Source organism: Phyllostomus discolor, chromosome 5 (assembly GCF_004126475.2).
Source record: "Phyllostomus discolor isolate MPI-MPIP mPhyDis1 chromosome 5, mPhyDis1.pri.v3, whole genome shotgun sequence".
NCBI lineage: Eukaryota > Metazoa > Chordata > Mammalia > Chiroptera > Phyllostomidae > Phyllostomus > Phyllostomus discolor.
This window is the reverse complement of record NC_040907.2, coordinates 5,095,039-5,109,472: the sequence shown is the minus strand read 5'-3', so window position 1 is coordinate 5,109,472 and position 14,434 is coordinate 5,095,039. Positions and strand designations below refer to the sequence as shown.

At 62.3% G+C, this 14,434-nt stretch overlaps 1 protein-coding gene across 2 annotated transcripts in view; it reads right to left on the bottom strand.

The window, feature by feature from the left end:
• The window catches only part of SPSB1 (splA/ryanodine receptor domain and SOCS box containing 1), a 57,336-nt gene that overhangs the window by 19,799 nt on the left and 23,103 nt on the right, over nt 1–14,434 (bottom strand). Inside the window, exon 1 of one of the 2 annotated variants that reach the window (XM_036025269.1) lies at nt 1,196–1,281. The exons of the other annotated variant lie outside the window; for it this stretch is intronic. The gene's annotated coding sequence lies outside the window, so the exon portion shown is untranslated. Of the gene's footprint in view, nt 1–1,195; nt 1,282–14,434 lie in introns of those variants that run through there. 2 annotated transcript variants of the gene reach the window in all.

Sequence of the window (14,434 nt, the reverse complement as noted above, 5' to 3'; positions counted from 1 at the left end):
ACAAAACAAGCCGCTGGGACCCACGTTTTCGTAACACAACGCCTTCCCTTGAAACGCGCTACAATGAATCACTGAGGTTTAATAGTTTCGGCAGCTGGGCTGATGGCAGGAATCCGTGTGAAAGTCGGACTGCGGAGCTTGGGCGGTCCCCGCGCGCCCTGTCCCAGCCCCCCCACACCCAGACATCCCACCTCTCTTGATGGACAGCACCCCCTCTCCAGGCCCCCAAACGGAAAACCAGACACGACCGAGATCCTGCACGCGGAGCCGTCCGATCGCTTCCCTGAGAAGCAGTCACTCGAGGGATGGGAACGCCAGTGACCCCACATCTGGTTGCAGCCGGGGTGGCCCCCAGACCCGGCTCAAGCATCGGAGGTGCAGAGTCTCAGCCCCTGCTCCCCCTGCCGACGATCTCAGAACGGCACTGTAGCCAGACACCCAGGTGCCGTGCGTGCCCAGGTCCTGGCTGGGGGCTGCGGCGTGGGCCCTCGCCAAGGTGCAGGCCCGAGGAACGCACACCAGGAGGAAAGACACGGAGGAGTGTCCCTCCCTCTCCGGGAAGCCAGCCCTGAAACATCACGGACTCGCAGCAAACCAAACCCAGAAGCTGACAAATGGAACACGAGTGGCCGGCACAGCCTGTCGGGTCCCCGTCCTTCTGCCGGACCTCCGAGAGTGGGGGACGCTGTGGACTCCCTCCCTTGTTAGAAGGCCTTTGGCGCTCGGGGTCAGGAAGACCAAGGTTATGGCAAACCCCCTGCCCGGGCCCCTCCTGGGCTCACAGTTCAGGAGGGGCTCCCCTCTGCCCCCCCCCCACTCTGCTCCTCTGGGGTTCCCGACCTGCCACCCAGCCGAGCCAGCCTTGCTGTTCCCAGGAGCCTCAAGCTTTCTCGTGGCCGCACCTGTCACTTCACTTCAGCGACCCCATCCGACCGGCCCCCCCCTCCATCCAGCACCTGTCCTGGTCCTCTTGGCCACAGCACCTTCCCTGGTCCACGACAGAGGCTCCTTCTCAGCTCAGCTCCTCTGCCACCAGAGCTCCCCCGAACTACTCCAGCACCCTGAGTCTCACCGGAATCTAGAAGGTCACTCGTGGCTACATGCAGGTCACCTCCTGGCTGAGGTCCACGGCCCCGCCTGAAACCCACCCCCACGGCCCGCCGGCCAGGAGCCTCCCAGCCTCCCAGACACCTACCGGGGATCTGGAGTTCTGGAATGTTCCGGGCCAGTGGCTGGGGGAAGTGCCAGGAGAGAAGCCCTAAGTCCTCAGACAGGGGATGGGGGTGGGGGGGTCTGAGAGGAGGACGGCAGCACCTGGCGTCCAATCTGCGGGCTGCTGGGCCCCGCTGGGTCCCCTGGCCTCCCTCACTGGGGCCGGCTCAGCCCTGGCCTGCACAGCTCCTCCGTCACCAAGGGGAAGCGGCCCTTGGTTACCACCGGCCCGGACAACACAGAAGGCCAAACAAACCCTGGAGCCGCTCCTGCTCCTCGGGCCGGCTCCTCGCTGCTGGGAACAATGACAAGGTAAGCGGCCAGTTCTGCAAAGCCCTCCAGCAGGCAGGCTGCGGGCCGAGGGGAGGCCTCCGGCGACCGAGCCCTTCCTCCTGCTGCTGCAGTCCCGGGACCCAGGGACCCAGGGGCCCTCCCTCTGCCCCACTCAGGGACGCCGAGAGGAGCGAGGCTGGAAGTCACAGGCGAGGCCGGGCCCATGCAGAAGCAGGGCAGCACACTGCACCCATCGGCACGGCCACTAAGTCACATTTTCAAAAGGGCAGGTGGGCCCCTGGCAGGTGGACAGGTGGACAGGGGCCATCCCCGTGGAGCCCAGTCCAGCCTGCAGGGTGGACCCAGGGGTGTGCTGTGCCCTGAGCCTCCTTTAAGACCCCTTTCCATCAACAGCCAGCCTGCTCGTCCCCAAGCCACTTGTCACAAAACGAACAGAAAACCCGCCAGCAAACGTAAGATGCCCTGCTCACCGGGTTCCAGATGCTGCTGGTGGGTGACTGCCAGGACCATGACCACCCCCTGGGGACACAGCCTGGCCACTGACCCCCACTGTCTCTTGGCAGAGACCCCGACACAGTGACACACCTCTTCTCGGGGAACAGGGTGCCCCCCACTCGGGGGAAGCCCATGGCCTGGACCCCGGCTGGGTCCCAGGTCTCTATGAGCAGAGAACAGAGGGGCCCTGAGCGGAACAGGGCAGAGGAAGAGCCCGGTGACACCACCCCGGCTCCCCAGGTGGCCGTGGGGCACGTGCCCCTCCCCCTCATCGGCCTTTTCTGGGGACAGGCTACTGCCCTTGGCTGGGGAACGTGGCAGCAGGTGCAAACCCCCAACTACCAGGAGGAGCCACCAGAACACCTGTCTCACCCTCTTGAGGTACCCCCACCTCACCCCACAAGGCACACAGGTTCGAGACCCCCCAGTCCTGACGAAGTAAGGCCGGCCCCAGGCTAGAAGAGTCGGCCCTGGCTTCAAGGGCCTCCCAGGGGGCAGAGAGAGGTGCAAACACACATACAAAGAGACAGAGAGAGAGAGAGAAAAAAACCCACAGAGATGAGAGAGACACAGAGAGACAGAGAGAGGGAAAGGGACAGAGACAGAGAAACGCAGCGTGAGGCCGGCAAGGAAACAGCAGGGATGGGAGGCGGCAGGGTGGAGGCCCCACAGCCTCAACAAGTGTCAGCTGGGGCCCCAGGTGGCTGGAGCCTCCCCATTGAGAAGGCCCATGATCACAGCTGGGGCCGGGGTGCAGGGCAGGAGGTGGGGGCCCCTCTGCCTGCCCCTGGCCTCGCCCTGCTCTCCCACCCTTCAAAAGGGGTTTCCCGTTCCCACACAGGGAGGTCTGATGATAAAACAAGCCGACAGCCTCCCTGGGCAGGCAGGCCATCGGCTCCAGGGCTGGAGAGCGGCTGGTGAGCAGCTGGTGGTGCCAGGGACCCGCCTGGGGAGAAGCAGCTGTGGCAGCTCCGTTGGGTGAGGTGGGCACCTGAAGGGGCCTCCTTCTTTAAAAAACAAATCAGGCCCATTAGGGGCAAAGGTCTGGCTCACCTGAGAATCAGGGAACAACGTCCCAGTCCCCCGCTTGTCTCAGAGAGCCTCGGGGGGCACGGCCACACCCCATCCCACCACGCCTCGCACAGCTGTTCCCCGGGGGCTGGGGGCTGAGCTGCGGGAGTTCTAACCAGAGGTGGTCTCAGACCCTGCCTCTGCCGTGCTGGGAATGGAATGAAGTATTTTTAGAGCCACCAGGCAGAAACGGCCAGAAAGCCCCCCTCGCCCCTCAAATTTCACTCAATGGAGATGTTTCTTCCAGACTTGCAGGTGTGGACCTTGACCTTGGAGGAGGAGTGGAAGGGCCAAGAATCACTAGACCACGCGACGACCCTCCTTAGAGCTCCCCTCCCCCTTCTTCCCTTTGAAGACCACCCCCTGAGCAGGGCAACCCTTGCCACTCACCCAGCAAGAGCCCAGCTAGGAAGAAGTTGCTCAGAGGTGTTTTCCATTAAAAAAAAAAAAAAAGAAAAAAAGGCTCCCAACACAGCCTTGCCCGTTTTTAACCACCAGGAACCTGTTTGGCGAATGTGATGGCCTGCCCAGCACGGCAGAGGCTGGGTGGGTGGGGGACAGGGGAGAGGCGCAGGCCGGGCAGGGTGCGGGCGGAGGACGTGCCCCTCGGGGACCCTTACCAGGGGCTGAGATCTCAGAAGCAGAGATGCGTGGAGGGAGGAGGCGGGGGCAGGAGAGACGCCCGGCTGTCAGCGCAGGGGAGGGGTACTGGGGCAGTGGAGGGTGGTCAATAATTAGGGAGAGAGATGGGGCAGGGAACGGAGTCTGGAGCCAGATGGCCAAGGCCTTCAAGGGCCATGACAGGAAGCCCCTCAGCCCTGTCCCCGGGTTTCCCTGCAGAGCCAGGAGCACTCTGGATGAAGAGCCGATGCCCCCTCTTTCCACAGAGCAGCTGCACTCCCGTGGCCTAATGGCAGGTGCCGGAGGGACGAGGGGCAATGGCTCCACAAACACACGGCAGACGCCCCTTCATGGTCTCGAGGGGAGGGGACCGTGGCCGAGGGGGTGGCCTCCTGTCCCCATGCCCCAAACGCTTCCTTGGATGCTCCCCCCTCCCTCTGGTCTTTCATTTGGGGGAGTTGGGTTAAGAACAGAGAGGAAATAACTAGAAAATTTCCTTTAGATAAGGAGAAAATGGGAAGTGTGCTCACAACACAAGAAGCGCCACTGGGAACCGACAGCCCGAGAACACAGCTAGTCCCCCCTGCAGAGGCAAGAACCATAGTCAGTCCTGACTCTGTAGACGTGCGGGGAGAATCCCAGGCAACGATGAGTGTCCACGAAGAGGCGGACAGGTCCCAGCACACAGTAGGCCCTAAGTGACACTGGCTGCTTACAAAGCCCTGACTACGCTGGGGCACTCAGGACGCTTTGCCCTTGACACCTGTGTCAGTGCATTAGGTGCTGGCCATCATCCCCACTGTGCCCTGTGATGACCCCCTTCCGGCCACCGACTACGGAGCCGAAGGACCACCGCTTTCTTTCAAAGCACAGAGGCGCCTTCAAGGTCACCTAATACAAACGCTTTGTTTGCGAAATGGGGCAGCTGCTGGGTGCACAGTATGGCAAACCCTCCAACAATTAAAGGCAGAATTACCATAGGTTCCTGCCCTTCTACTTCCGGGCACGCGAACCCGAAAGAACTGGAAGCGGGGTCTTGCACAGACAGGTGTGCGCGGCGGCACGATCCGTAATCACCAGAAGGTGGAGGCAGCCCGAGCGCCCGCTGACGGGTGGACGAACGGGCGAGCAGCGGGCAGCCGATCCGCACAACGGCGTCGTTCAGTCTGAGACAAGAAGGACGTTCTGACGAGGGCTGCAACACGGGTGAACCCTGAGGACGCGTGTGAAGGGGAGCGTGCCCGTCACGAGAGGACAGCCGCTGCAGGGGTCCACTCACTGGAGGCCACTGCGGGGGTCACAGTCACAGAGGCAGAGAGTGCACGGTGGGGGGCCAGGAGCAGCGATGGCGAGTTAGCGCTTCAGGGGGGACAGAGGGTCAGTTGGGGGAGGCATGCGTGGCTGTACAGCCCCGTGACTGCTTAGGCCCCTGAAGCAGAGACTTAAAGGGGGTAAATTTTCACGTTATGTGGATCTTGCCACAATTAAAAGAGGCTTTATTTCATATGAAAAGAAAAGAGAAAAACCTGAGGCTCAGAAAAATCCCGTGAGAAAAGGGGGTCCCCCTCTTCCCTGGGGCCACTGGAACGGTGCTCCGGGGCCTGGCCAGCCGTCCCCGGATGGGACCTACCCGCCTCTTCCAGCCGGCAGGCGGCCGCGCTTGCCCACACACGGAGCGGCACGCCGGCCCACGCAGAGGCAGGACGTCACCCTTCACTGGGCTCCCGGGCTCCCGAGGCCTCTGGGCCCTCGCAGACCTGACGAGGAGACTGGCAGGAAATAGAAGCGGCCTTGAAAAAAAGAAGGTACGTTTATGAAAAGGCCAAGCCCAAAATGGCTAAGGCGCTGGGACAGGTCGCTGTCCAGGAAATGACTCATGTCTCCACGGGTCCCTTGGGGCTGCACTGGGAACAGGCGCTGCTGCACCGGGGAGACCGCAGTTCTCAAGAGGAAGGCCGCGTCTGGCGGATTCCCCCAGCAGCCCGTGAACCCGACGGGCCCCGCTTTGGACACCTGGGGTGGCCGGTGCCCAGCACGGCCCACGAGGGCAGCTGGAGCCACGCTGGCCGGCGAGGAGCCGAGGAACCGGGGCGCAGCGCCGCAGAGCCCCGGGTGCCCAGGCCGCCCCGTGTACCCAGCACCCTCTCCTGCAGCCGCCCACACTTCCTGGGGCCTCCAGCACCTTGCACGCACTGGGGCTGCAGAACGCAGCGAGCTGACTCCACGTCCCAGCCACTGCAGGGAAAGTGCTCTTCCGAGGTCCCGACCTCCTCCTAATCGATACATTGAACGGCGGCACAGAAAAGCATCTTCTCGACTTCCCGACCGCGCTTGAAGCTCCTGGCCTCTCTCTCTCTGTGACCTTGAAACTTGGTCCCCGGAGCGCTCCCCGCCCTGCTCTCCAAGGCTCCCCACCCCGCTCCTTCGCCAGCTCTCCCTCCTGCCCCTAAACACAGATGTTCTTGAGGGGCCCTCCCTGCACGGGTTCCTCTGCTCTCATGGCTCTGGGGAGCGTTTCCTCTTGAACTTGACACATCCACCATCAGTCCTCTTTCTTCCCAACCACAGCTTACGTGCGGTATTATCCTGCATTAGTGTCAGATGCATGGCCCCGTGGCTAGATAATCTTGTACTCTGCAGAGCAGCCCAGCAGCAGCACTCTTAGTTTAAGATTTTATTTATTTATTTTGAGAGAGAGAGAAACATCCATGTGCGAGAGAAACATCGTTCAGTTACCTCTCGCACACCCCCGACCGGGGACCTGGCCCACAACTTGGGCATGTGCCCTGACTGGGAATCGAACTGGGAACCTGTCGGTTTGCAGGCTGGTGCTCGGTCCATCGAGCCACTGCAGCCAGCATCACGCTTATGGCAGCTCTGCCCCCCAGGTGCACCGAGCACTCCCCCGCGGGTTCAAACACGGCCCCCTCCCAGCCTCTACACCTTTGCGATGTCTGGTCGGCCACCCAGACTCAACCCCCTCATCTCCCTGGATTCCTGCTCCTCTTGGCTCCTCACAGTACCAGCCAAAGGTAGGAATTCCTGCATAATCGCCCACATCTGTCCCCATCCTCACTGTTCGGTCTTCATCACCCGCGAGGCTAGTGCTGCAGGTGTCCAGCTGGTCCGAGCGGCCCAGAGCCTCTCTCGGACCTCAGCCAATCTCCCTAAAACCCTCTCCCTAAGACACACTTTTCCGTTTTAAAAATCTGCAATTCAAAAAGGCACGAAAGAGACTCCTGTTTTCAACACCTAAAATGAACAGCTGTCAACAGTGTGTTCCATTTGCCGCTGGTCCTTGTAGTGCGCAGTCGCCAAACGGCCGGAGGACTCAAACGGGCAGTTCGGAGGAACAGCCCGCAAACGAAACGATGCCCAGCCTCCGCAGGAAACAAACTCAAAACCCAGCGACAATCAGCTGTCCCTTGCACCCCTGCATTCCTACACCGTTAATGCAGAGATGGCGCCTGCTGCGGGCAGGGCGGGGAGGTGGCATGTGCCCACAGGGCTCCGAGCTGACGCAGGTTTGGGGACCCACACGGCAATCGACCCGGCGATTCCACTCCTGGGCTCGGGCCCTCAGCGCTGGAACCACCTGGACTGAGGACAGGGTGTTCACTACAGAGTCGCTGCCACGTGCTGCCTCTCCAAGTCCAGTGCATGGCCATCGGCGGAAGCCCGTCGGGTGGACAACTGGGACGTGTCTCTCTGCACCGTGAACTCTCACGCAGCAGGTGAAAACACAAAGGCAGGACCGCAGTGGAGCTGAGCTGGGGCACGTCCACATGCATTCGCTGAGGCGGGCGGGGAAGACTACAAAGGGTGAGCCCGTTTTCACAAAATAAGGGTGTCTCCCAAGAAGCATACATCTACACGCCTGGGCAGGTCGGAAGGCACAGAACTATTGGGGTGTCTCGCTCTTTGATAAAAGGTTGATGTTCAAAAGAAACCTAGACAATTCTAGGTGCTGGCGAGGCTGCAGGAAAACCCAACCCGTGTGCACGCACTACTGGTGGGAAAGTAAAATGGGGCAGTGGCTGGGGTCCTCAAAAACTAAAAAACAGAACTACCATATGACCCAGCAATGCCGCTCGCTGCTGGGTATATTTCCAAAAGAGTTGGAAGCAGGGTCCCAGACACATGCTGGCTCCCAACACCCAAAAGCCAGAAGCAACCCGTGTGCTCGGTGACGGGTGAGCGGATGAACAGCACGTGCCCCTTCCTGCAGCAGCACGTGACCCGGCTTTGAAAAGGAAGGACAGCCCGACACACGCCACGGGGTGGAGGAACCCGGAGGACATTGTGCCGAGCGCAAGGAGCCAGCCACCGAAAGACGCGTGCGGCAGGGTCCCGCTCGCACGAGACACCGCGAGCAGTCAGATGTGCAGAGACAGGGAGCAGAGAGGCGGTTGCTGAGGGCTGAGGGGGAGAGGGAAACGAAGAGTTAGGGTTTCATGGGGACGGTTTCAGTTTTACAAGATGAAACAAGTTCGGGGTGGGGGGTGGGGGGTGGCGGCGGCGGCCGCACGACACTGTGACTGTACTCAACATCGCTGCTACGATCTACGATGGCGTTCCGGCCTGGACGCCTGCAGCCCCACCGAGCATCCTGCACTGCAGTCCTGGCCCCTGGGGCGCCGGTGGGAGGTGGCCGGAGCCCTCAGGCACAGGACTGCCCGAGGAAACGCCAGAGAGGCCGCGGCTCTCCCGGCAGGGGACAGACAATGAGATGGCTGTGCGCGAACCAGACAGGGCCCTCCCCAGACGGCAGGTCCGCCGGCACCTTGACCTTGGCTTGTCCAGCCTCCAGACCTGTGGGAAATAAGTGCCTGCTGTTGCAGCCACCTTGGTGTCTACGGTCTTCTGTCACAGAGGCTCCGGATGACTAAGACGAATGATAAATCTTGTTACGTGTATCACCACAATTTTTTTTAAAAAGGAACAGAAAGACATGCTTCAGGTTAACATCAGTTTGGGACGGGGTGGGGAGGGGGAGAGGCAGCAGGGGAAGAAGGCAGGAGGGCTGGTTGGCGGACACGAAGCCATGCCCCAGCCGCGCACACGTGAAGCCACGGATGTGTGCGGCCCGTCAGCACGGCAAGGGCAGCGCCAGGATGTCGGCGCGGGCACCCGAGGATGTCAGGTGACCCCTCCCCGTCGACACGCACGCACGTGCCTCGTGCGGCCTCCTCACGGCGGGCGTGTGATGGCATCGGGAGCAGCACAGCTCTTTTCACTGTGGAAGACGTTACCTGCAGAGAGCAACCGACCCCAGATGTTTCCCACGCCGCACCGACAACTGTGAACCTTGCTGACTCAGACCGAGTGTGTCTCCCGGGAGCATCGGGTGGAAAAAGCCCCCAGAACGTGCCCTCGTTCTGCTTTGTGCCCGCGCAATCTCCCTGGGGACGCCCGGGCTCTGATGCCATCGGTGGCCTCCTCCTGGCTGTCAGGCGTGTCCAAAGACGGGCACCAAAGGCTGTTCTCACACTGGCGTCGGCCCACGTGGCCCCAGAAAGGCTTTCTCGAACCCTTCACCTGCTCTAACTGCTATTCCTGGCCCCCGCCCCCGCCCCATGCCCCCGTTCGGCGCCCCCCACATGCTCACGCTGGTTTGCCTTGTGTACGCACCTGGAGGCCGTCGCCCAGAGCCACGCAGACCCTCCGGAACCCCCGTGAGACCGGCCCCACAGCAAACCACAGCGGGCTGGCTGACTCAGCAGCCGCAGCCCCTGCTTCCCATGACCTCATGTTGGACCGGGACGCCAAACCTCAGTGTCTGCCTGCTGCCCTCTGACCCCGCGGTTCCTGATGGCCCACGGTGACAGCGGACGTCCTGGGTCCCCACCACGGTGGCGCGGCCCCGTGCAGACCGGCCGCTTCCTCTTTGTCTGCACACACGTGTGGCCACCTGCTCCTGGCCGCGGGGCCAGCCGCCCGTCACCCCAGGGAACATTCCTCTCTCAGAGACTCGGGGAGTGAACCCCGGAAAAGACTCCAAAAGCTTCCCTGCGTCAAAGGCTGGAGGATGAAATGTCCGTAGAGGGACAGTGCCCACAGACGGCCCCCCCAGGTCCCTGCCACTGCACACGGCCACACCCAAGCCCACGGTGCTCCTGGCCACCCGTCCGAGGCCGAGACGTGGGACGTTTCCTGGACTCCAGCCCTGACTTCTGGCCGACTGTCAAGTGCAACTCCCGGAACACTCTCCACCCTCACTGCCCTCTGCACCTGTCTCACCCACTGCCTCACACCGCCTTTCCAGAACATTCTATCACTTCCCCCTGCAAGGTCCCCTCCTGCCCTGGCCTGAGGTCCTCTGACTGGGGCACACGCACCCTCTATCCATTTGGGATCTTGCCTTCACCCTCCTCTCTATTGCGATCCCTGCCCTGACCCCTCAACTGAGGGCACCTGGCCTTAATGCAGAGCTGAGCCGCCACCGCCCCCGGTACGGTTCCGTACCTCCAGGCCTCTTGCAAGTGACCTGCTGGGGATGCCTTCCCCGCCACCCCCTGCCCCTGCCCCCTGGGGGACGCTGCTGACCCTGCCAGAGCTCAGAGAAATCCCTCTGCCGTTTACCAGAGAATCCCAGCAGATGCGGCTCCACACCCGCTATCTGAGGACAGGCCAGGGGCTCTGGGCAGGGTGGCTTCTCCCCCAGGGGACACTTGGCCAGGTCCGGGTGGTCAGAAATGAGGGCGGGGGTGCTGGTGGCGTCTGGAGGCCAGGATGCCACTAAACATCGTGCAGTACAAGGACAGCCCCCATGGCAAGAATGTTTCCTGCCAAGTGTCAGCCAGAAACTCTGAGGCAGAGTGAGCTTCTAAGGTCACAGCGTTGGCCGTGACCCCTGGGACAACATCAGCTCCGTGTGGCCAGGAGCGCAGCCCAGAGCACCCGTATCTGCGACTCTGCATCAGGACAGGCTGGGCAGGGGCAGCTCAATGCCAGGGGTCTGCCCAGCTAGGCGGGAAGCACTCAGTGACTGTCCCAACATGGTCACCCACCCCGGGCAGGACGCTCGGCCTCCCTGGGCCCTCGGTTCCCACGTCCAGGAAACAAAGGGCCGAAGGAGATGGGCTCTTCCCCAAAGAGGTCCGGACAGGTTCTGACGCACCAGAAAGCCCCCAAATTTGGGACAATAACCCCCCTCCTAGAGAGTCCCAGCACCCACCAGCACCTCCACGGCCCTGAGAAGTCCTGCAGGACCAGGCTCTGCAAGTTCTGTTTGACGCTGGTGGTCCCCACTCGAGGAGAGAGGGGGCTGTGCTCCTCACAGCCCATCGCCTCACATCCCGGGGGACACGGGTATGGAGGGCCCCAATTTTCTCACAGCTCTGCTGCTTCTGGATTCTAGGCCGGGCCCCGCCTCTTCCCACAGCCCCGCCCACCGGGTTCTTAAGGAGGTGGAGCTGCATGCGCTACACTGTGATATGCAGGGCTGTTGACCTGCTCCAGCTGCGCAAACGCTCTGCGAGGGCCACACCGTGTCCCTGAGACCCCCAAGAGTAGGTCTGACTGGCACATGCATTCATGAGCCCCTGAGGTGAGGGGCTTGGTTTTTGGTGGATAAACTTGGCCGGCTCTGAGCCCTGTGGGGCCCATCCCCTGCATCTAGACCAGGGGTTGGCAATCAACGACCCAAGTGCGAATCTGGCCCTCTGCCTGTTTTTGTCAATAAAGTTTTATTGGCACTCAGCCCTGCCCAGTTGTTCAATGAGCGTCTCTGGCATTCTCACTCGCTGGCTCTACCAGCAGTCAAGTTGTCGCCACGGAGGTCATATGGGCCGGGAAGCCTAAACATGGGCTCTCTGGCCCTTGGAGTTGGCTGACCTTGGTTCTAAACCTTAGAAAGTTTTGTCAATCCCTGAAGAAACAGGGCCAGACCTCTCTCCCAAACTCCCCAGAACCCATTCACCAGGCTCAGGCCCCCATGCCCACGGGCACTGGGTGACATGTCGTGCTCAAAGCACAGGGGGTGTCAGGATCCTGCTGTCGGTCCACCCACACCCAGGCCCACCTTCCGCCACACCTGCACCCTGCCCACCCCCGGACTTCCCTGGACCCCCGTGTTGCCCCCTTCCTTCACAAACCACAGCCTCATTGACGGCCGCTGCTGGCCTTTTTTGACTACGCACCCAGTGAGCAAACTTTCAAACAGGTACCCCCAAAAGTCCTCTATTGTGCAGCGGCCCCCCATCTTGGAAACATACCCCAGACAGGGGCACCGTGCCCGTCTCTTCTCCGGTGACCGGCAGGGGAGCTAATAAAGGCCAGGAACCCTCCCAGTGCCCTGCCCTGAGCAAGGCCCCAGGAAACTCCAGGGGCCGGGGGGAGGCTGGGGGCTCGGGACCCAGGAGCCACCCCCACCGGGCAGCAAGCAGGAAGGGAAGGATTAGGGACGCCCCCAGCCCCCCCAGAGAAGGCGCCAGTTGCCTCCCCGGCAGCAGATATCAGAGCCATGCAGGGGATTTCTGTGTTTTGAGTCAGAGCAATAGTCTTTCAGATTAAACCAGCACAGGCTGCAGGGCAGTCATGAGGAAAGCCCCTTGGAAACGGTGGGCGGGGCGATGGCTTCTGCCAGGAGAGGGGGAGGGAAGAGGGCTGAGGACCAGCCGGTGGTGGTGGGGGAGGACAGGAGGGCAGGGTGCCCCTGGCCAGTGGGTGCCGTCCGGGGGTTCTCAGGCCACCCCCCAGTTCCCACACCGGGCCCTCCGGCCCTCCCTCCAGTCCTCCCAGGCAGCTCACCCACCCGGGAGAACACAGGGCCACGGGCGGCCAGTGACCCGGGGGGGGATCAAGGGGCCATCTCGCCTTCCCAGCCATTCGGTGGCCCGTGGCTACCCTGTTCGAGGGGTGGTTTGGGGCAGCTGCTCGGGCACCACCCCCTGACTTCCTGTGGGCCCGTCGGGTGGCCCTGGGTGCTCCACAGGTGAAGTCTGGTGGCCCCACAGCCTGGGGCCCAAGGGACAGGCTCCGAAAAGTGACGTGAGCGGTGCTGGGACTAACCACAGGGAGGTGCTTCATTGCCCAAGGCACCTCATCCGCACCCACGGCCCAGGCAGGCAGGGAAGAGTAACCTCAGCCCCACAGAGAGCAGGACAGCATGCCGCCTGACCCCTCTGACCCCTCGTCGTCGCAGGCCAGAGCCCGCCCAGCCACACCCTCGGGGGCTGACCGTGACCTCTCGGACCCCAGACTCCTCCTAGCGTCTTCCCTGCTTCCCCAGACGCGTCGGCACAGACAGGAGGACCCAAATACAGCTCCCCGCGAATGTTTACGGAGAAAACAACTTGGACCGCGGGGAGCCGGGTGCCAGCCCGGGAAGCAGGGCCACCCAAGTGAAAAGGCAGACGGGGCTGCTCCCCGGGAGACTGCAGACGGGCTGCTTTTAGAAACACACCCGCAAACCTTAGCCGGCGGCGGCAAAAGGAGGAAGTGCACGGAGCAGCTCTCTGGATAAGACCAGCGAGAGGATGCCGGGGCCAAGCTAATGACAGGCTACGACTCTGCCACCCAAATGTGTCCAGACGGCCCTCTAAGGAGTGGGGCCTTGTGGAAGGTGCGAGGGTCTTGCAGGAGGGAGTGGCGGGGGTGGGGGGAGGTGCCAGGCTCTGTGCCCAGCTGTCCTGGGGTCCCGAGTGTCCCCACCCTCCCCACCGGCCTCCACCCAGAGCCCCCCCACAAACGGTGGCTGCCTAAAACTGTCCGGTGGCCATCACGAAACACACAGGTGACCCTAGCAGGCTTACTGAGCGCCCACTATGCGCCAGTGTCACAGGGCCACCTCAGGGACAACTGAGATAGGACAGTAAGAAGCTAGGACTATTCCTGGGTGAGTGGAATAGGGAAACTGAGGCGGAGGGCTGCACGCACTGGCCGAGCAGCCAGGAGCAGACGGTCCTGGGGGGAGGGGCGGGGTCACCAGGGAAAACTCGGAACACAAGGACGTCACCCCCAGGGCGGCCTTTCCTCCCCAGAGACCAAACCCAGGCCTCCGCAGCATTTTGGCCCCAGGCCTAGCGAAGCAGCAAAAGCAGGTGGGAGGCGCCAGGACCAGCTGCAATGACTAAAGACCCCCTGCCCGGTGCTGACCAGTCAGCAGAGACCAGGACCCTGAAGGGGCGCACCTGGAGAACCGAAGACGGATGTCCTCCTGAACCCTCCCCGGGGACCTCCCCTGAGATTCCCTCCTGCAGGAGAGAGGTGAAAGCCTCAGGACAATCCCCTTCCCCCTCTCCTCCCCCCTCTTCTTCCTCACAGGCACTCATCTCCTAGTCTCCTAAACTCCAAGGCCATGGGCAGCTGGCAGTTTGTCCCAGGCTGACCCCCTGAGCCTGTCCCCAAAGCCGCCTTTTCTCCGCCTTCCCAGTGAGCCAAGGCAGCCTAGCCTGGGCTGTCCTGTTGCTTCTTCGATGCTGAGCCCCCCCGCCCCTTGTGTCACTGTCCCCAGCTTTCACACATGTGCCCTCACAGTCATCTGGACTCATGTTGTGAGATCTTCCCAACACGGAGTCAAGTGCAGCCCCACACAGGGCCGGGCCCTGGCCGGGAACACGGTGGTCGCGCCTCACATAGGAAAGTGTTTTATGGCCTGGTTTCCACTGCCTTTCTGGCCTCGTCCCCCCACCCCCCGCCGCCCTCCGTGGCACGACACGCAAACTCGGGGGAAGGCCATGCGCCATCCCTGACAAGCGGGGGCCGGTATCCGGCTGCCCTCCCGGCACCTGGCTCCTCC